This window comes from Taurulus bubalis (assembly GCF_910589615.1).
Source record: "Taurulus bubalis genome assembly, chromosome: 17".
NCBI lineage: Eukaryota > Metazoa > Chordata > Actinopteri > Perciformes > Cottidae > Taurulus > Taurulus bubalis.
The window spans coordinates 2,651,320-2,678,258 of record NC_136605.1 but is presented as its reverse complement, the minus strand read 5'-3'; the positions used below and the strand labels follow the sequence as shown (position 1 = coordinate 2,678,258).

General features: G+C 40.8%; 1 protein-coding gene across 3 annotated transcripts in view; it reads right to left on the bottom strand.

Annotated features, from left to right (window-relative positions):
* Positions 1–26,939, bottom strand: part of LOC306750043 (voltage-gated potassium channel KCNC1-like) — a gene marked incomplete at both ends in the record, with an annotated part of 77,277 nt that overhangs the window by 36,062 nt on the left and 14,276 nt on the right. The window lies entirely within an intron of this gene.

The window sequence follows — 26,939 nt, the reverse complement described above, 5'->3', positions numbered from 1 at the left end:
TTAACCGTGCAACTGGCGAATCATTATTATTATGTAGTTTTTTCTGTACAGTGCTCACGCATGTGTAATGAGATTTCCTTTTCTCCGCAGCATCCCCCTGCCCCCTACTCTTCATTGCCCTCCCATCTCTCTCTCTCTCTCTCTCTCTCTCTGTCTCTCTCCCCCCTCCACCTTCCTATCCTTCTCTCTCTCCCTCTCCTTGTGCTCTATGCAGTGGGCTGCCTGGATGTGTCGTGGGGTCCTCCCAGTGTGTGCGGAGCAGCCGTCGTCTTTATAAACGCTAGGTTGTCCGTCAAGGACTCGCAACATCATTGCGGCTCGTTTTCTAAACCCCTTTCCTTCCTTTTTTAACCCTGACGTTGGTTTTCCCCAACCTCACAACCGTGCAGATGCTGAGCTGCCTGGATACTGAGCTGCAGTATGCTGAGCTGCCTGGATACTGACCACATCTATAATTCACTGTTGGTACATATTTAGCATCTTCTGAAACTTCAGAGGAAAGGTTGATCAGATGTGACAAGAAGCAGCCGATAGAAGGGCCATCTGTGATATCGTAGCACAGATGCATATTCATGAAAAAACATGCAGTAGAACACAAGCGCGACACATTACATCCTTATAAAGTCCATGTGGCTAACATGTCTTCAGTTGTCTATTACACATCCAGCAGACACAGGCTGTGTTCAAAATCTCACACTACCATAGTTTTCAATACTATGTATGAAGTAAACATGATTGATTAGTGCGTTCAAACTACATAGACTGTGGAGTTTTGAGTATGCAAGAAATGCCCTGATGCACACTACGTTAGCAAGAACTTTTGAGTATGCGCTTGCTAGCATGCACATCAACTCCCCGCGATGCTGACATTTTAAGCTTGCTGAAATTGCCTGAAACTATTTAAGTACGATCCCGCCAGCTCATCGAGGGAACAATAACATTAGCTGCCATTTTACTCCCATGCGCGAACGCTATGGCTGCTTAAGGCGCCTTGAGACCAGCCATCATTCTTGTGAGATTTTTTGCGCCAGGCACAGACGAAAGAGTTTCCATTTACATTGCCAATGTGTGGTCTTTTTTTATAATAATAATAATAATAATAATGTCTGCAATGTTTTTCAGAGAAGTGAGAGTTGCTTTTTAAGTTCCTTAAGTCAGTCTTTTTGAGCTTGAATCAAATCTGTTAATAAGTTACTTCTGTTTTTTTAAAGTTTTGTTTAAATATGTTTTAAGATCAGAAAGTGACCATTTAGATTCCTAATGTCTGGTTAGTTTATCCAAATAACACCTGTTTGGAAACTTTCCGCGAGACGTGAAAAAGTGTCGTTTAAGCATACTTAAATCAAATCAAATCAAACTGAATTGTTTGCGGCTTGTTTATGATTAAATACAACTTTTTTTATTTTGTATTTAGTAGATGCGGCTGATAAAGGGTAGCTGTAACTAAACCTCTTCTTTAGAAGTCCACTCTTGATCCAGAGGTGTTGGCTAACTATTAGACCGATATCTAACCTTCCCTTCCTCTCTAAGGTCCTTGAGAAAGTAGTCGCAAATCAGTTGTGTGACTTTCTCCACAACAATAGTTCATTTGAGGACTTTCAGTAAGCATTATTGCACAGAGACAGCACTGGTGACAATTACTAATGACCTTCTAATTGCATCAGATAAAGGACTTGTCTCTGTTCTTGTCTTGTTAGACCTTAGTGCTGCATTCAACACCATTTACCATCACAGCTTATTACAGAGACTAGATCAGTTGATTGGCATTAAAGGTACTGCACTAAGCTGGTTTAAATCCTATTCATCAGATCAATCTCAGTTTGTATATGTAAACGATGAAGCCTCAATGACCACCAACATTAGTCATAGAGTTCCACAAGGTTCTGTGCTTGGACCAATTTTATTCACCTTATAGGTTTCCTTTAGGCAATATTTTCAGAAAACACTCCATAAACTTTAATTGTTATGCAGATGATACTAAATGATATGTATTGATCAAGCCAGATGAAACCAACCAGCTCGCTAAACTTCAAGCATGTCTTAAAGACATAACAACTTGGATGAACTGCAACTTCCTGATGTTGAAGTTATTTTTCAAAGCCGAGGACACCTCAGAAATCCATTATCTAATGATATAGTGTTATCTTGATGGCATTGCTCTGGCATCCAGCACCACTGTAAATAATCTCTGAGTTATCTTTGATCAGAACTTGTCCTTTAACTCCCAGGTAAAACAAATCTCAAGGACTGCCTTTTTTCACCTACATAACATTTAAAATATCAGGCAGATCTTGTTTCAAAGCGATGCAGAAAAATTGATTCACGCATGTGTTACTTCTAGACTAGATTGCTGTAACTCCTTATTATCAGGATGCTCTAATAAGTCTCTTAAATCTCTCCAGTTGATCCAGAATGCTGCAGCTCGTGTACTAACAAAAACTAAGAAAACAGATCACATTACTCCTTTATTAGCTGCTCTGCACTGGCTCCCTGTAAGATCAAGAATCAAATATAAAATCCTTCTCCTCACCTACTAAGTCAAATGATGCACCATCATATCTTAGGGATATTATAGTGCCAAATTACTCCACTAGAGAGCTGCACTCACTGAATGCGGGGCTAAGTGTGGTTCATAGTCTTAAAAAGTAGGATGGGAGCCAGAGCATTCAGTTATCAAGGGATGTTGTATGTGTACAGATTGATAGCGCTTATAGTTAGGGCTGTTTCAGGCTTATAGTTAGGGCTGTTTCAGGCTTATAGTTAGGGCAGGCTCAGGTTTGCCCTGGTCCAGCCCCTAGATATGCTACTATAGGCCTAGACTGCTGGGGGACATCTTAGGATACACTGAGCTCCTCCTCTCCTTCTCTTCCTCTTTCGCTCCTCCTCTCCTTCTCTTCCTCTTTCGCTCCTCCTCTCCTCCTCTCCTCTTCACCTCTTCTTTCTCTCCTTCTGGATAAATTATTGTCTCTTCAATGCATATTACTAACTCTACTTTCTTTTTCCATGGATTCGTGGCTGCCTGGAACCTGGCCCTGCTGATGCAACTGGCCTGGAGCCTGTCCTGCCAGCTGCCATGGCCCTGCTTTCTCCTCCCACTGCCCCTGGGATGCCCCTCCTCTCTACCTCCTTCTGCTTAATGGATCGTGGCTATCTGGATCATGGACCATGCATACTACTCATTATATGAATAATTGCTGTCACATTCATTGAATGTGCTGTAACTCCGTTACGTTATTTATTCTGGCCACATGACATCTATTGCTTCTGTCCATCCGGGGAGAGGGATCCTCCTCTGTTGCTCTCCCTCAGGTTTCTTCCCCTTTTTTTCCCTGTGAAAGGGTTTTTACAATCTTTATTGGGGGAGTTTTTCCTGATCCGATGTGAGGTCCCGGGATAGGGATGTCATGTGTACAGATTGTAAAGCCCTCCGAGGCAAACTTGTATTTGTGATTCTGGGCTATGCAAAAGAAACAGAATTTAATTGAATTGGCTCTGGCAATAGACATTCAAGTTTTTATGTTACCTGAATGCTTCCCTACCTCGGCCGACACACTTTTTAAACTGCAGTAACGTGAGTTGAAGTGTGCAAAACCGTTTTACCGCTGGCTGTCGCCTGACTTCCATTGCTCCTGAGGCAGTTAAATGGCATGGATAGCTTCTGAGCGAGGCGAATGGCTTTGCACTCAGCACCTGGTGTAAACAGGGAGGGAGTGAGCGAAGGGGTATTCAGTTGGTTGCAAACTGCAACCACAGCGCTAGATACAACCACCTGGGTTAAAGGGATAGTGCATCCCTTTAACTCTCAAACTTTTTCTGTCACACCCAAAAAATGTGCATTATTATTGAAATAACAACGTTTTGTGACCTCCATGTAGGAGAATTTGTGGCCTCCATCTGTGCTTTTTCAAATAATAGAATAAAGAAAATCATCAGACAAAAACAAATAAAATGTGCAAGCATTTTGTTAAAACAATGCAAATAAAGTTCTATTTGTGCAAAAAAAACTAATATTTGGAAAAATAATAGCTTTTGTGGCTTCAATTAACCTGTTTTGCACTGAATATATTTTCAAGATAATAACAATAAAGTGTGAAAAACTAAACAAAACAAGTTCAAATATTTGGCAATAAAGAGTTTTACACTGCATATATTTTTAAAACAACATTAATGTGCAAGTGCAAAACAAAACAGAATTAGTGCAGATATGTTTGAGCCATCAAGTTTTATCAGTATTAGTTGCTGCAATGAGCCTGCTTTCCACTATAAATTGTTTTTAAACGGGGTTGCAGGCTTGATACGGCCACTCTCAATTCATGCTCAATGTTGAGTTTAGATCTGTATTTTGTTTTGAGAGATGCAACAGCAGAAAAGCTGATCTCATAGCGGCTGAATGAAGTGCCAGCTGGCGCTAGACTTTGATAGAAAAACAGTGGTCTCAATGACACAGCAATTGTCCTTATTTAATTCAACCTGTGATCTATGAAGATAAATAAAAATGTGTGTTGTCTGCATAGCTATGACATGTCATACTAGGTTTGACCAAGTGGGAGTATTTACAGTGAGAATTGACATGATAAATTGGACATTTTGTAATAGCAAGAAAAATAATGGATGTAACTAAGATTATTAATGATGGCTCTTAATAATATCTATTGATATTATTAATTACACCGTAGTTACACCCAAGCTCAGCAACCCACTTAAGACGATGTAAAATCAGTAAAGTGTGCATGTGTAAATATGCCTTCAAGTTTGTGTGTGTGTGTGTGTGTGTGTGTGTGTGTGTGTGTGTGTGTGTGTGTGTGTGTGTGTGTGTGTGTGTGTGGGGGGGGTGTGTGTGTGTGTGTGTGTGTTGTGTGTGTGTGCATGTGCGTGTGTGTGTCAGGTCAGTGATGAAGACAGACAGATGAAGTATTTCTCTAATCCTCAGGGAACTCATCGAGTCCCACAGCTTATTATCATGGTCTAATTTAACACTGCTATCTAGAGCTGCCCTCGATACACACAAACACACATCACACACACACACACGTTCTTGAGCATTGTCAGGGTTCTGGACGTTATTAAAAGCAGATAAATATGGAAACACAGCATAAACAACCCCTCGTTTAATTTGATGAATTTCCTTGGCAAGCTATTTCTTTAGTTGGATACTGGATTATAAAAGAAATCTCAATGCAGACAAGCAGACGGCGCTGTTGAGAATCGTCGAGTCGTCCATACGCAGCGTAACCTGCATCACCCCCCACGCCCCACCTGTAATACCTCCGCGCCCCACAGTTTCAGAACCACTGCTCTAGACACTGCACAACAGACATACTGTAATAATGGTCAAATTATGTTATGATTACTAATATTATGTTCGAGTGAGATTTTCATTGACAAAAATACTCGCAAAAATGCTAACTACATTGCTAATTTAAATGCTAGCTTCAAAATGCCATATTCAAAAGCTTATAAAATTGCCTGAGTCAGATTGTCTTTTGACTTAGGCAGAATAAAATGACCTAAGTCACACTCTTGACATAGGCCATTATACTATAGGGGTAGAATCACATGATCTGTTCAACTGAGGATGTAGGAAATTTTACCAAAGGTGACCAGGTGGCCAGGAGATTATTTAGGCAAGAAAATCATTTTTTTCAAAAAATGACTTAGGCCATTATTTTAGGAGGGTGACAATACTAGAAGGCTTCATTTAATTTCATTAAAAATGTAATTTATATACATTTTAGTGTGTAAAAGATTAGAAGCATGTGCTCTGCGAAAAATAGAGTGTTTCTGACAAATACCGCCCTTCATTACATCACATTTTATTTAGCTGACAATAAGTGCATTCAAACTTCATGTGATGTTCTTTTAAGTTACAAACCCTATCTGGGGTTGCTATTCTCAATACCGCATTTTGACAATAAATAGCTGGCAATCCACTAATTAGCCATGGAAGTCAATGCATTTTTCAACAGATCTTACAAATATTTCACAATAAAAGTGTTAAAAAAAGAAAGGATTCCCAACACAGAAAAGCTAGAGTGCTTTTCATTTTAAATGGAAACAGGCAGTGTTGAGGTAAGAGTAAATAGTTGTATTTGTTAATGTCTATGACATATTATATAGACACTGAAACTGAAACCATAAGAAAGATTGTATGGCAATCCATTCAATAGTTCTCATGATTCTTCACTTAATACCCTAACTGTCCATCGCAAGGTGGTGAGGAACATCAAGTTGATATCTATACAGAATGATATGGAAATCCACCTGATCTGTTCTTGAGATATTTCAGTGTGATGAACTGATCGAACAACAAACTGAATAATTTTATAATTTCTAGAGCCATGCTGTTTACATGACTAGAAATACATCTTCTTATCTCTTTAAGGATTAAATGTGCTTTGTTGGGTATTCAGAGAGGGCAAATAACCTTAATCAGAATGTCCACTGGACAATCAGACTTGAATGTTGATAGCTCCTGCACATACTGTATATTTGGTTCCATTTACGTTTTATTTAACATCTTTGATGTGCTATGTTTGACGAGAAAAAACTTTGGAGTTAATAAGCCATCATTTGGGGTCATAGTCGGTTTGCATAATAATGTCATTGTCTAACTGGTGGGCCTTGGCTACCACTGTGGCCAGAAGAAGGTTAAAAGACTAAGTAGTTTTGCACATGAAGATTGACACATGGATTTACCCAGTGAATATGATGCACCACTAATACTATTTTACAACCAGAATGAAATAAACACTTGTATCTCAATCAAACGTCTGTATTACAAAGCAAGACCAATCAGCTATCGAATTGAGTCATTATCCTTCGTGATGAAAAATAAAGAGCAGCAGGAACATTTTCATAGATCAAGAGAATCATTTTGCTTTCTATAATATTCATGCCAACGATTGAGATGTGCTTTTTTGCAGAGCCATTCGTCCCTTCGTTCACACAATCAATTATTTTGGATTAAATGTGGCCATTTTTATACAACTCATTGTGTGTCTTCACCGCAGTCTTGTGACCGTCGTCCAGCTGGGCAGCTGGCTATGCTAGCTTGACGGAGTTATCCATGTGTGTCGTGTTCTCATGTTTTCTTAATTTTTCCGACAAGTGCTTCATATCCCTTACTCCTGTATCTGTCCATGCTGGATCGGTCCCCGTCGATTGAAAAAGCAAGCATGGAAAGCAAAATACGGCGTTAGCATGACTACATCCAGCCGCTAGCTTAGCCAAACCGTCCTGGTGTAGCCGTCTCTACAGAAGCTGCTTCCCTTTCACGCCAGTCTGTTGTCTTAGGGTGAGGTCCGGTTGATCTGGGACCAGTTGTTTTACCTGTAGTTTGTCCGCCAAAGTTCTTCTCTCAAACGGGTGTTGGAGGAGAGATTTTACCGAGTTAGCGTTTGGTCTTCTTTGAAGAGCAGGTCTCGTGGTCGCACTCGCCATTGTCATGTTGTTAAAATGGCGCCGCGAGAGACTAGACCTGACGGGAACGCGAGACGGGAACGTGCACCGCAGGGCCAACTGAGAATGGACCTGCGGTGAATCTTTTTTAGGGCGCTGATTGACTAAATTGTATGTCACTCATTTATATCTTTAATCAGTGAGTGGCTAAACTGCTTATTAAACCTGTCTTTCTTGAGATAAACGGATCTGGCACATGCACGGTGCTAGTGATTGAGATGTGCTTTTTTGCAAAGCCATTCGTCCACTTTTGGTTAAAGTCATCAGTTATTTAATGACTCATAATAGTTATGATCAGCATTTTGTCAACAATAGCTATAACATTCAATTGGCCCAACTTGCCTGACTTTGTGAATTGTGAATTGTTACAGGAAACACAATGTATTTGTTGTCATGGTTAGTGCTGACAGCCAGCGTTCATCTAAAATGCTAAACCTTTTTCTTTGGTGAAGACACCTCAGCAATCTAACCATCTTCATGACATGCTGTTGCGTGGAAAAATACTTGCACTGTTTGCAGCATGAAATCGGTTGCAACTATATAGTACATATACATGTAGAATACATTTCCTTCTATTTAATAATTATATTTTAAAGACAAGTGCTGTGTATAAGAACTTCGCAACTAAATATATAATTTTCCTGATATCATCCAAACCACAATTACCACTGAATGATTTTAAAAGAAGGCTAAAAAAATGTGAAACATGGAGTATAAAAATTCAAAAAAGTCAAATGAAAAATAAATAAAACACTACATCTACATTCTAAGCGTTGTTCAACCTACAAGACAAAATAGTTCATTCTAGTCTTTCTCTTTTTCCCTCTTCCTACTTTCCTTGATACCTCCCTGCTCTGTCCTCTCACATTCCCTTGCTTCTGTCACTCATACCAAATGACCTAAATCTCTTTCCTTATTCCTCCTCTGGACAATCTCCTCTCTTTCTTTAGCTTTCTCTCTTTATCTTCTTCATAACTGACTACTGCTGTCCCTCCTGTCTCTGCTATTTCTCCTCTATTTCTGTCAGTCTTTTTTATACCTTTCTCCTTCATATGTGTTCTTCCTTTTCTGTCGTCTCTATCGTTAGATCCAGTGGCGGCTGGTGGCAATTCTTTTTGGTAGCGCCATCTAATCAATTTCAGCAAACATCCCTGTGTGATTCAATGCAAAAAAAGGTATCACGCATTACTACTGTGCAGTTAAATATTTAATATAAATATTTTATTCCAACACTTTGACATAATAAGGACATCTTATTCTTACAATTCAGTATATATATATATATATATATATATATATATATATATATATATATATATATATATATATATATATATACACACAGTATATATATATATATATATATATATATATATATATATATCATGTTGCATACCCCTCCGAAAGAAAGTCCTGCACTTGACTGATAATTTCAAATGTATTGATAAATTCCCCAAACCAACGTAAGAGCTGTGTACAAAGGCACAAAAACGATAATTATGTTTGCTTACTCCTCGTTTGCATTAACACACACACACACACACACACACACACACACACACACACACACACACACACACACACACACACACAGAGCCAACACTCACGTTACTTTCCTTAAAACATACAGTTATTACATTTAGTACAACTTTAACTAACCGTGTGCCTCTTCCGCGGAGTGCTAACTGTTTCTAATTTGTATAAAAAAAGACCATATTTTCCGTAGCTTTTGACATACAATGTGACTTCCTTTTTAACTTTGCGAGCCGCCTTCAAAATAAAAGCATCTCATCTTGAACATGAAAGCAGATAAATGTAGCTTGACACATGTAGGTAAAATACCTGCAACAAAAACAACAACATTGATTGACAAACAGTTTCTAAAGCCAGAATACGAATTGGGTTACTTACATATCATATAATAACCGCCAGCATGCCGTCAAACAGCTCGTTTTGTGCCTTATTTGACGTGCATTTAAAAATGCTGGCTGTCTTACGGTGCTCCGTCAGCACTCCGAGGAGTCAGTCTTGTCATGCAAGGCCAACTCAAAAGCCCCACAAAACTTCACACAATCAATTATTTTGGATTAAATGTGCCCGTTTTTATCCAACTCATTGTGTTTCTTCACCGCAGTCCTGTGACCGTCATCCAGCGGGGCAGCTAGATATGCTAGCTTGACGGAGTTACCCATGTGTGTCGTGTTCTCATGTTTTCTTAATTTTTCCGACAAGTGCTTCATGTCCCTTACTCCCGTATCTGTCCATGCTGGATCGGTCCCTGTTGATTTAAATAGCAAGCATGGAAAGCAAAATACGGCGTTAGCATGACTACATCCAGCCGCTAGCTTAGCCAAACCGTCCTGGTGTAGCCGTCTCTACAGAAGCTGCTTCCCTTTCACGCCAGTCTGTTGTCTTATGGTGAAGTCCGGTTGATCTGGGACCAGTTGTTTTACCTGTAGTTTCTCCGCCAAAGTTCTTCTCTCAAACGGGTGTTGGAGGAGAGATTTTAGAGAGTTAGCGTTTGGTCTTCTTTGAAGAGCAGGTCTCGTGGTCGCACTCGCCATTGTCATGTTGTCAAAATAGTGCCTCAAGAGACTAGACCTGACGGGATAGCGAGACGGGAACCTGCACCGCAGGGCCAACTGAGAATGGCCCTCTATTGGCCGGCCGCCACTGGTAGATCTCTCCTCGTTTAATCCTTGTTTTCAGCAGAAAAGCTGTCTATAGCACCAAACACTGAACAGACAATGTTAGCAATTCGCTGAACACAGTGGAACATTTAGATTACGGTGACCAGATTCCTCGGTTTGTCTGGGATTGTCTCTGTAGGGGCCTTCCACTCGCAGGGATAAGCATTGAAGTTGGGCATAGGTGCATTGTGAGCCAGGCGGCAGGCAAAACTGGGAACCTAGGCGTGCAGACCCCCGGCATCGCAGACAGGCTCGAGGGACTTGAAATCTCCGTGAAAGGGCGCCAAATAGTTCTGCTAGGGGACTTCAACGCTCAAGCGGGTAACAATGGTAAAACCTAGAGGGGGTGATTAGGAGGAACTGTCTTCCTGATCTGATCCCAAGGGTGCTTTGTTTTTCTGTGCTAGTCATAGATTGGCCAGAGTTCAGGAAAACTAAGGAGAAGAACTTTTGGTTGGCCTCAAGGAAGTTCTGGCAAACTGCTAGATGACTCAGAAATCAGGGCTTGGCTCAGGCTGTGTTCAGCAGGGGAGAAAAACTGTGAACCCAGACTGGGGATAATGTCTGAGCACTGACTGAGGAACTCCAGACCAACACATCCTCCATGGAGGAGGCATAGATGGCAAGGCATCACAGTTGGATGAGATTTTCCCTGAGATGCTGAAGACTCTGAACATTATTGAGGCAGTTTGCCATTTAGTCTGACACCTGCATATTTTAAAAGGTATCGTACAATCATTAATGATATTACACTGTGTTTACTAGTGTAATTATACAGTTTAAGTAAACTATATTTTGATATTATGTGGCCCATAGTGGCCATAAGTCAATTAATGCACCTATAGACGAAAACATTTTCCAAACATCTTAATATCCAGCTATTAGCTGAACTTGAAAATTAGAGCAAAAAGCAACAAATAATACAAGCACTTTAAAAGCATTTAAGTGCTCTTACACAGTTGGCTTGTGTTAGCATATAAGGAAGGAACACTAAAACATCATCCGGTGACTCAGAAATACTCATTACCTAACTACTTAGCTAATAATGTCAATATGAGAGTGAAGGGATAAAGTCAAACAGCAAAAAGGAAGTGCGTACATCAGCAAGAAAATGGATTTAAAGAAAGAGGGGCTGATTGAAGGAATTTATTTTTTTCCAAAAAGAAAAGAAATAAGGAGAAACAATTGCAATAAGATGAGGCCAGAAACAAGTGCTCTGAGCATGGGACAGAGGATCAAACGGTTCTAATTAAAGCCATTTAGCTCATCACATTAACCCTACACTGACATTTATGTTAGTTGAGAGAGGTAGAGAAAGAAAAGAGTAACGGGTACAATTACAATTACAGAAAGAGAAAGTTGTAGTACAATAGATGAGAGAAAATAACCTGTGACCTCCAGCTGGTGGATATACTGTGAGGCTCATTGACGCAGTCTCCTACAATTATTTTTAAAGTTTATATTCTACCAATTTGTATGGCTAAATATGTTCTGAAATTAAAGACTGTTTATGTTCCGTGGCAAAGTTTTTTTACGGCTTTGAAAGTGCACCTTTGATCAACCACATGACATTTATTGGAAGGTGGTTGGGGTGGACAGTAGGCGCTGAGCTTTGACCATCGAGACTGGGATTCGCATTTTATGACAATGTTGCAAGATTTATGAAAGTAATCCCCAAATCAAGAATCTAAATTCAATGTTTTCACTGCTTCAACAAAGACAATTAAAATATAGCAGGCCGTCCTCCCTTGTACTAATGCATCACTTTTAGAAAAAAACATTTATACTGCATGTAAACAACTGCATGGGATTATTATAATGTTGGCATGTCTGTAAAGGGGAGACACGTGGGTACCCATCGAGCCAATTTTCATTCACGAGGGACCCCATCCAAAAATCACCAGGTTTATCTTTGACAAAACGTTGTGTCAAAACATCTGACTGTAACACAGGAAACAGTTGTGTTTCCTGACACTCAGTCTTGTTTTTTTGTTTAAATCATGACTATTCTTAAACTCAAACTTTAAACCCCCCCAAAAAACTTGAACCCAAAACGTTTTTATTTATTTTTGACAACAGTGGACTCACTCCCAACTTGTCAAATGCTGCTGCGTCCATGACAGCTTGGACATGTTATGGACGCCGTGTCACTTTCCACGTGGGTCGGTATTAGACGCCGAGGGCACTGACCAAGTTGATCATAAAAACACTTCTGTGTGTCATTCTAGAGGGCAGTTACAAAACGATGCATTGTCCTGTTTGAGTTGGATGAGAATAAAATGACTAATAATAACTAGTAATAAAACTAATAGGGACGTATTATTCCAAATCCAGTAGACTGTAGAACGAATTCACATGTGTGTATCCACAACTAAATGCCACTGCAGGCTGAGAAATGAATATAAAGTGATACTTCCATCACATTCTCTCTTGTAGTGACGCAGCAATCAGGATGTCCTCTCTTCCACTGCAGAAAAGATACACACACAGTGTGCCCTTGTAAAGGTGACTTCACTACAAATAGCCTGGCCCTAGATTTGCATACTGTTTACTCCCCAGGGGGAGGATACAGAAGTATGCTTGCCTGGGATCCCTCTATACACACACACACGCACACACACACACACACACACACACACACACACGCACGTGCACACGCACACACACACATTTCAAGTGCGAGTTCTGCCAAGTCAGTAAGAATCTGACAGGACAGGCCGTGTGATCATGTGTGTATATGTGTGTATATGTGAGGGAGTGAGAAATGAAAGACGCAGCGGTAGAGGTTGAGGTGCAACAGACAAAACTGTATGTGGTCTTGTAGCCGGGTGCTGTTTCAGACAGTAGCTCCCGGTGCGCCGCATTAGCTCCCGGTGCGCTACAGTAGCCGGGATGTCTCCGCTTACCTCCCTCTGAGGATTCACCCTCTTGTCCCACTTCTTTTCTGCTTGTTTTATACCCATTCATCACTTGCTCTTTATCTAGTTTGTTTGTCTGGCTGCCTTTATCCTCGCTGCATTGCAGCTCATGGTGTCTGCACCCCTTTCCCCCCACCGACCTGTTTGCTGTCTCATCCTCTCTCGCTGTTACTGACAGATGGCGGCACGCAGGAGGTGTCAAAGATCAGCGTTGACACAAACAAGAAACACAGGTCTGACAATGCTCCAATTGGGTATTATAACTGTTCATGTTAGCTGTTAAGTGTGTAAGGGCGACAGAAGTTTGGTTTCCAAATCAAAAATGTTAGCTTTCTCTTTCGACCTTCAAAAGTCAAAAGCAGAATCGGCAATTCTCCCAGGATAATTTTTTGCCTTCTCTTCACCCAACTCTTTCTTGACTTCACCCAACACACATCAAAGACGGCACAGCGTCACTCACCGCTTGCCTGGTGACGAAGACACAACAGAACTGTAAAATCATGTGATGTTTATGTTATAAACGTGTTGATAGGCGGCAGCAACAAAGTCTTAAATTGAGGTCAGTGCTGAAAATAATTTTAAAAAATCCATTCAAGACCTTTAAATCAAAAGTCAAATTAAATGGTCCCTCAGCTGTTAGCTAACGTAAGTGGGTTTGCATCGAATTACATTTTGATGCCTTCACGGTCTATTAGGTAAAAAACTGCATTGGGCTATACACTATAATGGTATCACGATGTGTTCAAAAATAATCTTGTCAAATATTTTTTTGGGTTCGTTTCAGCTATTTACAAACAAAAATAGAAAGATTTTCATAACTAGTTTGGGATTTTAGGAGTCACATGCTCACACTGTTTCTTGATTCAACAGCCTGGTGGAAAAGTCAGGTTGTCATGTTTGGTACCATGGTGTCTTCAAAAGATACCTTTTCCAACTGAGTCTGGCAACTAGTGCTACGCATAAATGCTGAGCGGATGAATAAAGCATTGTTCGTCAGTCTTCATCCTAAGCCAGGCTAGCTCCAGCGCCATTCTTAACACGTGAACATGAGACCGGTATCCACATTCTCTCGCTCTCGGTAACAAGGTGTCTCCTTAAACGTTGAACTATTTCTTTAAGACAACCATGAACATTTCATACTTTGTATATCTGGTTTACTCATCTGTTCCTAATGCTGTATCCACACGACGAGAGGCAAGGCGGCAGGCTACAAGTCATTTTCGTTAAAAGCTGTCAACGCGTATCAAAAAGCCCTCAAATGACGCGGCAAAACATCAACCAATCATATGTCTTTGTTTCCTTTCCTTCACGAAAGAAAAAAAAACCTTCCTCAAGCTTGCAGTCATTATTTACTTATATTGTACTTTGCTGTTAATGTCTGATACGACGACAAAAAACGACAAATAATCATGTCAAATAAATTACAGTGACAGCCCGTAAAATCACATTTGCTTATTTGTAGGCCTATAATGATAAGATAAATTTGCTTTTTGAAGACCGTCTGTCGATTGATAAACTCTGTTTCAGCACCCGGGACAGCGCCGCAATAACACACACACACACACACACACACACACACACACACACACACACACACACACACACACACACACACACACACCTTCTAAACACAACAAACAGTGCTACCTCGTAATAATTAAAGTGCATGCCTTATTTGGTATTATTATTCCTTATTTGATGGGCTATTTGGTACTTTTGAGGGGGGATTTGGACATTGATTACCATGACAACGGACGATGCTACAGAGCATTCTTAGGTGAGCCTTAGGGCTGCAACTAACGATTATTTTAATAATCGATTAATCGGTTGATTATTTTTTCGATTAATCGATGAATCGGATAAAAAAGCAAAAAAGCATTAATTTCCAACCCTTTTTTCAAAAACAGAAGTGACAGTGCAAATTCACAGTGCAAAACATGTTAAGAAAGCACCAACAGGTTGCTCCTTGAACATCCCTGACCTGTTAATTAAAAAAATAAAATTAAAATGGACTAACACTAAAAACATACACATGTATGCTTTACATCTGCCTTTTTTTTTTTACTGTAATTGATCTCCTTGGAGCAGAGGCTGCTTTAGCATGCCCTGCTTTATCAATATGTATGAAACACTGGGACAGTGGGAAGCTACTGCTCCTCTCACGTCTGTTATGACCGAAACCTCCAGGCCCAGCTCCACCTCATCTCAGCTCTGCATCAAGCTGCGCTGCATATACAGAGTCCTCTTCCTTAAACTATTTCATTCTGGGCCTCTTACGACCATAAAATGATGTTGTTGGCTAAGCCCAACTACGTGATTTGATTGTCTACTTTGAGTAAAAAAACAACCTGCAGCCAGATCCGCCGATTTGTAAACAAGTGACAGCGTGAACTGAACCAGACCGGGGGGTTACGGCATGTTTAACCACGTTACTTTAACGACAATACACAACCCAAACACGTTAGCTAACGTGATAGCAAGCTGACTAGCTTCCATTAAAAACAAATGAGGGAAATGAAGCCGCTGTAGACATCTTAACGCTGATTGGCCAAGACTCGACACGTCACATCCAAGATGTTCTATTTTTGCTAAGATCACGACCTCAGTGTTTCTCAGTCTCTCACTCCAATCTCAGACACGCTGGCGGCCAGTTGCTCTGCTCCGCTCTTCTTTTTTTTCTCCACAACTTTATGACTGCCGTAATAATCGCGCGACACAACGAATCGATAATGAAATTCGTTGCCAACACTTTTGCTAATCGATTTTTATCGATTTTATCGATTCATTGTTGCAGCCCTAGTGAGCCTTGAATTAAAGCGAATGCTTGGAAGCTTTGACTATGGCCTTGGTAATCAAGCCTAGTGATATTTTATACATAATTGTCAATACACACTGAATATGCACCAAGTTGTATTTTCAATATATATTAGAAAGTTGACATCAAAGAAATGATCCCACACTCGGTTCCTCCGCATCCCACCTTAGCTAACCAGCCTCAGCCTTGCATACATCTCCCAAAGCACTCAGATAGTAATTGCCGTCCGGCCATCACTAGACGTATGCGTAAGCAAAGCCGGACTGCACTGAATCAGCAAGGAGGGGGGGGGGGGGTGGTGTTAGTGGTGGTGGGGGGAAGAGGATCGATGGGACTCGTTTGGATGAAAAACAAAAGAGCTCAGCCTTGATGTTGTTTCATTATAAATCAATAGATTAAATCCCATCAATCACAACACATCTCCATAAGTCATAAACACAGCCAGTCGGACGGAGTTTGGATCTTCTTTCCCTGGTGTACGCCAGGAGAATAACTATTTAACGTCATTTTCCTTGGCTATATTAATTATGCTGCGCGAGGCAGTTTGTGCTTGGAGAGATTGTGCGTAAAGACAGGTGGAGAAGACAAGTTACAGGCTAATGTAACGCCTGCAGCTCCATACTGCGCCATAATGACACGCACCAACGGATACCTAAGGTAGAACAGTGGAAGGGAGGCAGGAGGAGGAGGAGAGGTGCTGTCACAAAGCGACAGGGCTCTGGCACTGAGAGAACCACCCATCCGTACGCCGGCTACAGCAGTAAAACAGCCTCGAGCCACACTGCGGAACCTGCTGCATCCAAGTGTCTGTGTGTGTGCATCTAGATTGAGTTCCCTTAGTTGGTTTAATAAGCCCCCCAAAAAAATATAAAACGGCTTTGTTGGGAGTAAGTGTACGTACATCCTGAGAACCGGAATCAACAAACGACTAGATCATGATTAAGAGAAGCTTAAACCAAAAGTATGGTGGGAAAAGAAGCAGGAAACCCAAGCAAGAATCCTGAAAAATAAGACCAGTTTGAGAATGATCCCCCCCCCCCCCCCTTCCTAACACCCTGCTCTGCTGTAGCACTGCCGCAGATTGCTGCAGTGCTTCATTCGGTGCAGAGGTAGCTCCAATACGCTAAATAGGGAGGACGGGCTCTGCCAAATAGTGCCCCGGGCTGCCAAAGCTCAGAGTGAGGGCCAAAAGTAGCTGATGTCAGAAAGTGAATACTGCACGCACCTGGGGGGGGGGGTGAGGGGGACCGGACACTGAAGAACAATCGGTTAATACGGGTGGTTCTTGCCAATGTCAAAATGTATCTTTTATTCAGGTTTTTTTTGTTTTTTTTTTAATGGAAAAAAAATAACTTTTGATGATGAGTTGACACATCTTTTCTTGTTTTACTTCATCACTAGATTGGTAGCAGAGCCATATATATATATATATATATATATATATATATATATATATATATATATATATATATATATAGTGAAGCTTAAAGGTCATCACTAAAACATCTCCCAACAATTTGGATTCAGCTTCAGGACAAAAAGCAACGGAGTGACAACAAAATTAAGTGAAGACCTTGACCTTGTATGCTGCATCATCCTGAATTCTAACTATATGTGAGAACTTAGTCGAGCAGCTCAGGCAAACGTTCACGAGACTTTCTGCCCTGATATGGAAACCTGATATGTACTTGTTGTCTTCATCCAGCAATTCATTTAAAACATTCCTTTTTATTATTATTAATGTATTGTCTCACTAAGTGGAGTAAGCCAGGGTAGCTGAATGAAGCCTCCGACTGTCCACTAGAATAATTGACAGCTTGGCCCCGCCTGCATTCCCCGTATTGATGTTTTAACTGGCCGGTTAGATGAGGTCATCAGCTGAGGGGTGCGCCCCGCTAAGGTCATATATTGATCTCCTTTTTGTGTGTTGACCTCAGATCCCTGCAGATTTGAGCATGTATATACAGTTTTCTAGATTGCATTTTATTATAAATTAATGCTATTGGTCACCCTTTACCTCTCTATGGCTTTTGCAAATATTTAAACTATGTAGTAAAGTAGTAAAAGGAGCTTGTGACTAGTAACTTCATTGGATTGTCAAACTGGCAGAAAAACCTCCTTTTCTTGTGCCGCACACAGCAGAGCTGAAAGAGACAGGACGTGACGTGGCCATTTCGTCAGACAGTTTCATGGTCAGCAGAAAATATTTTTCACTTCTCAGAAGCAGTCAGCCCAGGGGATTCAACTCGGCAGGTCAGGGACAGCCGCTCAGTGTGGGAGGATCCCTTCATGGGACCTCGCCACAGTGCTGGAGAGTTTCTCACGAGCAAGACGGCGCAGATCAGCGGACCAGTGGACCCCTTGGACCGCTTTTACAATGTTATCTGACCATCTTTTAAACCTAACTGGACAGGTTCTTTATCACACCTAAAATATCAAATAATTATTCTGAAACAAGAAAGTCATGTTGGAGAAATTGTGGGTCTTCTGAAGCCAACCATGCACATATTTTCTGGAATTGTCACAAAATAATAGGGTTTTGGGGAATGGTCCATAGGATAACACAAGATATTCTGGGATACGAATTCCAAATGAATCATAAGCTGATGTATCTGTGTATGTACACAGAGAATGATGTACATGATGGGGACTTGTATCTATTCAAGATACTCATGGTTGCAGGTAAAAAGGCCATTACAAGAAAATGGGGGACGGAAGATCTACCCACTCAGACCCATTGGGTGGACACAGTGGGGGAAATAAACATTATGGAAAGACTGACACACAGACTACGGCTGACAGCATCACGGGTGGACAGTAAATGGAGGAAGTGGACTCAGTTGACACAGACTTGATATGACAGCAGGTTTTTCATTTTAAATTTTTATTGTGGTTGTCGATGTTTTTGACTTGTATTGGTGTACTTATTGTTGAATACAAAGAAAATGGTAAAAAAAAAAAAAAAAAAACTAACTGGACAGATCTGTTCATTCGGAACAGGGTTTCTGATGCAGAGGACAGGGTTGGAGTTGGCTCACCTTTTAGTGCAACACAGCGTCATCAGGCAAGGTCCTGCATCCGTTGTCATAAATATATGCAAGCACACATTACTGGTAATGTGAATATTGCCTTTCTCCACCTTGTGATCTTCATGTAAGATACAAGTACCACAGTAATGACTGGTCTAATATGACGACCCTCTCTGCCACTGGCCATTATCCTGCAGGGTTGCAGGTGGGCATGGCAGAGGGTCGTCAGGAGAGTGGGGACACCTGTGCTAATTAGCAGCACTGGGAACACATGTGCCTCGTGTGCCAGTGCACTCTCTTAAAAGGCCGTCTGGTCTGAGCTGGCCTCCCTCTCTGTTCTGAGACACCCGTTTGGCGCTGTGTTCAAGATTATGGTTTGTCTCTATACTATACAACATTACATCCACACTTTCCACTCATGCACTCACCTCCACTACTGGAAGTACTGACTCCACACGCCACTTTTAGCCTAGGTTGTATTTTATACTCCTGAAGTTGAATAAACCCTTTTTGTCAAACTACTTGCTTGTGTGTATCCCCCTTCTTTTATCATGTCTGTGCGGCCCAGTTCGTGAAACTAATGACACTGTTCTGACGTAGCGACCAATTTAGGAAAACGTGGATATTGTGTGGTTTTGATCTATGCATGAGTATTTTTAGTTGCCCAATCCTAAAGAACCTTTGGAAATTCTTGTGAGCATTTTTGTTGTTTTACTGATTTTGGAAGGCACACAATGAGGTGCAATCAAATCCTTGTATGGGCTCTTCAGATGGGCCAACTTGTGTTCCCAGTATGACCCTGCGTACAGCACCTGCAATACGACAATTACCTCAGCTACACTGAGATACATCAGGGAATAAGTGTTTATCTGGGCCCTCACACCTTTCACTCCCCACATTTTAACTTAGTCTTTCATTCTCTTGCTCTCTTCAGTGTGAACCATCCTTTGTCCTTGGTGTGGTCTTGTGAGGGTTCACTTTGGCTGACACCTAGACTCTGTTTTTAGCCAATGTCAATTGTCAATTTCAGTTGGTCGGACGCTTTGGTCCGGACTAAAATATCTTTGTCAGCTATTTGATAGATTGCCATGAAATATTATATAGATATTCCCAGTTCCCAGAAGATGAATGCCACTGATTTAGTTAATCCATGTGGACCAAAGACTGGTGTCTGCTCAAATTTCATTACTTTGTACAATTTGTTGTCTAACCACATTTGGAGGCAAGCTATTCTGAAAAATCACACTCGCAGGCGAAGGGGAAAGATCCTGCTGTCATGGAGAAGTGCAATACGCATTGGTTGTTCAAATGGGTGCTTTCGTGCTGTTGCACTCAGTTGTACATAAAAGCAATAAGAGTAGTTTTGCGAAGACCAAAGTGTTCTTTTCTTTTTTTTGGGATCCAGAACTAAATTTAGTTCCTAAAGAGGTTCTTGGGTTCCCTAAAAATGTTCCTCCATGTAAGCTGCATCTTTTTTTCACCAGTGACGTCTGAACAAACAAATGGGCACTTATCTGCTAAATTCCCCCCATAGATATTTAGAAGATGCACCCAAAAACATAATGAGATAACCTTTCTAGAAAACCCATAAAAAAAGAAATTCTCATGAGACCGAAATGCACACAAAAAGTACATAATGGAGGGAAGGTTAGTGGTCTGATATAGCCTCACGGTCAGGAAGGACTCCTGAAAATGGAGAAAGATGTCTGTGTTCATAAAATGAACTGCTCCGAGGTTTCTGGAGGATGAAGGTGATTTGCATCTGGGAGAGAAGAGGGATTGCGTGGCTTTTTTTCTTCCCAATTCTTCTGGTCCACTTAGCCTTTCGAACGCAGCACATTGCAACTGCATCGTACACTGATGTAAAGAAATGCCCGAGGGTGCATTAACTAGCTGGCTTCCTTTTTCTTGGTTCCTTCCTTCCTCCTTTCAATTTCTTTCCTTCCTATTTTATTTCTGTTATTTTTGTATGTCCTCATTCCTTGCTGTCTTTGGGCCTTCTTTCCTTCTATCCTTTCCTTCTTCAATTTATTTATTCTTTGGTCAAATCCACACGTTGGCTCCGTGATGAAATTGTAAACATAGAAAGAATATAGTAGACTAAAATATAGGGAATAGTATTAGGTGTGTGTGTGTGTGTGTGTGTGTGCATGCTAGATGTCCCCAGAGTGATGTAAGAACTGCACAAGACCTCAGGGATGACAAGAATGAGAGCAGGATAATGGAATGTGATGGTATGCAGAGGGACAAACCCAAAGACAGAACAGCGTTTACACACAGATTATGAGTATATCATTTTCTCAAAAACACCAGTTTGTAATGTCTGACCCTCTTATGACTGCACTTTTCTCCTTAACATTTTGGTGACACATTTAGGCCTGCTTCCTAGCAATGGTAAACCTTCCCCAACACAGCTCACTGAGGTGAAGCCGGCAAAACAGAAGGCAGTGCCCTTTTCTTTTTCTGCTTAGTTCTCCTGTTTTCCCTGATGGCTGCAGTGCTCCACAATGCCATTCACATTTGTCCTTGCAGAAATTGTCCTCACGATTCCCCCGCCTCTCCTGAAACGGAAATATCTTTCTTTCAGTCACAACTTAAAAGATATTTTTCCACAGGAACTTATACCAAACTACAGCTAAGGGGAGAGTCACTATTGGATACAGCAGTCTGGTTTACCGCAGTGTACACATTGTGTACCGCAGCACATTTAGTTGGACTGAGGGAAGGTGACTGGCATGAACACTCCACTGTCCGCACAGAAATATCTCCAAATATCCTTGTCGGTGGGTTTAGGATGGTCGTCCCGCTGCAATGTTCTAAAAAAGGAGCAACGAGTGCTGCACTGTTCACCCTATATGTATGAACGCCCTCAAACACCCTTAAAGCTGAAAGTCAGTACTTCAACCTCACAGACAATATTTCATTCAGAGGCTGTTCGTACAAGGACAAGAGTCTACAGCAGCTGGCAAGCTCCTGTTCTGAAAAGTGAAGCCAATGCGGAGGTGCCTTAAACTTGCATTCTCTTTATTGGCCATCAGGGGGCGACGACTCTGGTTGCATAGAAGTCTATGAGAAAATTACTTTTCCCTTGATTTATTCCCTCAGTAAACATTGTAAATATGAGTTTATGATCTCACTCTCTAGTTCAAAGTCTTCTTCAATATAATGATGTTCATTTTGTAAATTATGGTCCAATAGATGTTAATGTTTGAATCATATTTGTCAGCCGACTTGTTATGAGAGCCGATTCGCACCACCTTACCCGCAGAAATATGTGTTAAACAACCACCCCGAAGACGGTGTAGAGGTTTGGCAAAGATGTTCATACCCATACTACAACTGGTGTATCTCTTCAACCACAAGCGCTATTTGAAAAATTCCGGTCCAATAATAACACTTCTGAGATTAGTTAACATGTGTGTATATAGCAGTAGATGTGTTACTGGTAAAAAGTGGTTGATGAACAGAAACAGAAAAAAATGAAGAAAATAAAAATAATAGAATACAAAAAAACTACAGACGGTTTAGGCGAATCTCCAAATGGAGCGTTTATGATTTGTGTGATGTTTACATTTTCTCATGTAACACGCTATTTATTTCACTTTTATATCACTTATGGTGTCCAATACATCCACATACACTAAATCAAGCCAAATAAGCTTTTGTGCCCTCAAATCACAAAGTATTTGCTTTTGGATCATAACTCTACACAACTTCCATCATATCTTTGCCATCCAAACTCCGATTTTAGTCTAAGACACCTCCTTTTAATCATGAGAGCCTATGGTGTCTTTCCATCGTTCCAAATGACATTGACAGCACTTTTACCCACCCACAATCTTCAAGTCTCCAAATTTACTGACACGTTGGATCTGATTTGCCGACACTCGAACATACCCCACGAGGGGATCCTAACTTCCAGTGGACACGTCACTGAGCTGCGCAGGTAGTTGCGCTTCATTTTGAAGTACAAATGGCGCGTTGGGATTTACGAAGCCGGAGCTATTCTTCATGAGGTAAGCCATTTTTCTGTACAGTCGCTGGATGACTTTGTGCTTATGCTATGTCTGAGAAGAGATTGAAAGTTAGCATCTGAATCTGTAGGTTGTGAGCTTTACGGAGAGGCACAGTGTTCGCGCGTAGGCTGTTGCTACACAGGGCTATTGTTCATAATGCCATAATTCTCGAGTTGCGGTTTTCAAGTCTTTGAATCATACTTATGGTTATGTTTATCTTTGGTGATTCAGTTGTGTTTAAAGCATGTATAATTGGCTTTAGTAGTCTTGTTGCCCAGACTTTGCTGTTTAATTTGGTATAAGGCATCACTATATTTGTTTCACATATGTGTCCAATGTTTGTCCAAAGATCTGTCAACTTGTAAATACACCCTATACAGGGTGCTTGGTTTTTGAAAGGTTCAAGGTCTCCAATACTTTTGTCAAACATGCTCCAAATGCGTTTAACCCTAACCCACGTTTCGAATGGCTACAGAGCGTTTTAAAGTCCAAAAGTCAACATTCATTGAAAAAAAAAAAAAGAGAGGTCGTGGTGTCCGAAAAACGATACGCCTCTTTCAAACTTTTCTTTACATACGTTTCAAGGACCAGCTCCTTTCCACACTAATGTAAAACACACATGCTGTCCACACACACTTGGTAGATTCACAGAGCAGCTGAGCGCAGTCTGTTTATGCGTGTGTTTGCAAAGCAGCGGTCAGCAACCTATTTCATCTACATCATCAAAAAACACACACACCCACACACACACACACACACACAAACCTGCAGAGATATCTTAGCAAAATACTGTAATGTATCGCGATTTCAGGAGACAAAAGGAAACGTGGAAGACGGGAATAGGGGGAATGTAAACTATGACAATGGAAGTGGAGGTTCCTTTATATCTTTTTTTTTTCCATTCCAGAATTCCCAAGTCTTAATTTCCCATGAAATAATCCCTCCTTAACCTCCCTCTCTAATTACCTACTCCTCTTTATATTCATCTACTCATCGACCTAGCTCCCTCAGCGGCTTTATGCCACTTTTTGAGCCGTGTGCTAAGGCATTGCACTGGTGTCATTCTTAGACTATCTTCTCCACTCACATCTTCCCCGCAGTATGCAGGATACGTACACAAATCGAATCACTCAAGACTGTGGCACGAGAGACAGTGGCACATCAAACACACAAGGTAGGCTTCACTACAGACATCATCGCATTATCAGAGCGGAGCATGAGGACTTACGGAGAGGTGTGTGTGTGTGTGTGTGTGCGTGTGCATGGGCAAGAGAGAGATACGGCAGACTCTGCAGTAATTCAAAAAGACAGCCCTCCTTTCCCAACCTGGTCTCTTAAAAATGACGTTCCCATACAGCAAAACTGCAACGTATTTTCTCACAAATTATCTTTGGTTTTGATGCATTACAAGAAGCAGGCGTAGGAAGATGGTCCTGGATCAACATTGGACTTTCACGTCCGTAATTTTCACAATGTAACAAACATACATATATTAAGCCAAACCATGATGTTTTACGAAACCTAACCAAGTATTTTTGTTGCGTTTTGTTTCCGCTTTGAGTGGTCTGAAGACTATCATTTACCATTTACTGTGTTCACCCACGTGAGGCTAACTGTGTCTGCTGTGTACAGTGGGTTTAACCGAGCTAATTCACTAAAAGAACAGCTGCCTACTGCTGAAAACCAGGCTGATGAGACTCGGAGTGAACCAAAACCAGTCAAGTTGTGGGTCAAAACAAATGAGCTAAAAGATGGTGGAAAAGGTCCACAAAGCTCACGGGAGATGCAGAGCTGATGATAACGTGTTAGCAGGTGTGCTTTTATAGCGTATATATACCCAGAGTCAATCCTAATACTGACGGAGAAATAAAAACAACGTGGGTCATCACTTAGGTTTCAGTGGAACTCCTTTATTCAAAAAGCAAAACTTTATTACCACACGTCAACTTGACAACTTGAGCGCTTCATTGGCTGTTGTACTTGTCCATCTAGACCAGGGGTCAGCAACCTTTCGTATCCAAAGAGCCATTTTGACCTTTTTCCACCAAAAAAAATTGTCTGGAGCCGCAAAAATTATTTGATATCACAGCTTCTAAAGTTTTATATATAGTCATATTTTATATATATATATATATATATATATATATATATATATATATAAAACTATAGTTTGTTGTATTTATGAAATTATAGAACAAGAATAAAGACTTTTTTTAACATTGTATTGCTATTTTACCTGTTTATAACTATCAAACAAAAAATAGTCATGTGTCAGCTACATTAAGGTTAACTAAAAACACAACTATACAGACCTTTAGTACTATCTATAGTTGTGGCTCATGTGGTAGAGTGTTTACCCTGCAACTGCAAGGCAGCAGGTTCAATACCCGTCCTCTTCAGTGAGTTTTACATTTTAAACGCATATCTTTTGCTACGTTTACACTGAGCGTCCTCCTCACTAGAGCACCGCAAACGGAGGACGGATCCGTTTTTACTAACGGACGCCTCAGTGTCTCATGAGCTGACACAGTGGAGTTTGGAGACGTGATCCACTTCCTGAAAGTATATCTACTTTACTCAGTTTGCTGCAGCAGTTAAGGAATCGCTCTTCTGCACTCACCTGCGCGCGAGGGCGGGGCTCTGAATCACGAGTAGCAGCTGCAGGGCGGAGGCTTGACAGCGACGTGACGCACATTTTTGTGAAAGAAATATTTAAACATTTATTTTTATTTTCAGTGACCCAATATCACCTAAAACTCCAAGATAAGAGGACTTCCCTTTAAAAGTTTTTCCACTGGGCAAAAAAAAAGAAAAAAAAAGCTGTCTCTTTTTTTCTCTTTTTGTCAAAGCCTTAGTGAGCCACAACAGACGGGCTAAAGAACCGCATGCGGCTCCGGAGCCGCAGGTTGCCGACCCCTGATCTAGACAGTTGCTGGATTAACCCCATACATCCTGCATATGGCAATACACATAATAACATGTAGTTGAGAACATACTTGTGTATGTTAACATAACGCGTTGTGGATTTGCCATTACATATTAAACACAGACAATATTAAAACATTGGAAACATTGGAGAGTACCTTTCGATTAAAAAAAAAAAACCCCAGCCCAGTGTTGCTAACTCTTTTACAATTAAATAAGCTAGCAGCATTTGCTCCAAAAGCTGCTGAAAAGCAGGCCTCCACACAAAGCCGCACCCCCAAAATCATAATTAGCAACGTAAACACTGTATGGAGCCAAATTCAGGTCAATACTTTTGTTCATTTGAAAAAAAGATTTGAACCTGAAAATTCAAGTTTTGGTGTTGACCTTGAAAAATTTAACAATGTATTTGAAATAAAAATAAGTGTATGAAACGTTTCTTCGGGTTAAATATCATTTTGATTCAGTTATTTTTTATTTTTATAAAATATGTTTTTATATGTTTTTTGTGCGAATCTGGCATGGGGGGGCATGGTAAAAATGTATTTATCAGTCTAGATCACATATGTCAAACTCAAGGCCCGCAGGCCGAATCCGGGCCGCCGCGTCATTTTATGTGGCACGCGACGGCTTCACGGACCCGTTTTCAGTGAATCGCGGACCTTTGCATGGGCTTTTATTTTGAAGGGGATTTTTTAATGGGCTTTTATTTTGAAGGAGATGTTTTATGCACCGGAGTGCCATCTATTCACACTCCTCAATGCTGCATTCACAACACGCTTTACTTGCGTGAGTTTACACGTTGGACTATTTGTGATAGTTAAGCTTCATTACCGATTTTATTCCATGTTTGTGCATGAAAACACTGAGTCTGTTTAAAAAAGGCTGAAGTTATAAAAATGTGTGTTGTATTACCTCATGTCCTTAAGATGCACTTTTTGGTTTTTAATTGAGTGTAAAAGGGAATATTTCAAACAATTTTCTTTGTGTTGGCATACTGTGATATTGTGTACTTTCTCAGGTTTAAACTGCACCATATCATTAAATCAATTTGAGAAGTTGAAAATGTTCCTCGCATTGGATCTCAG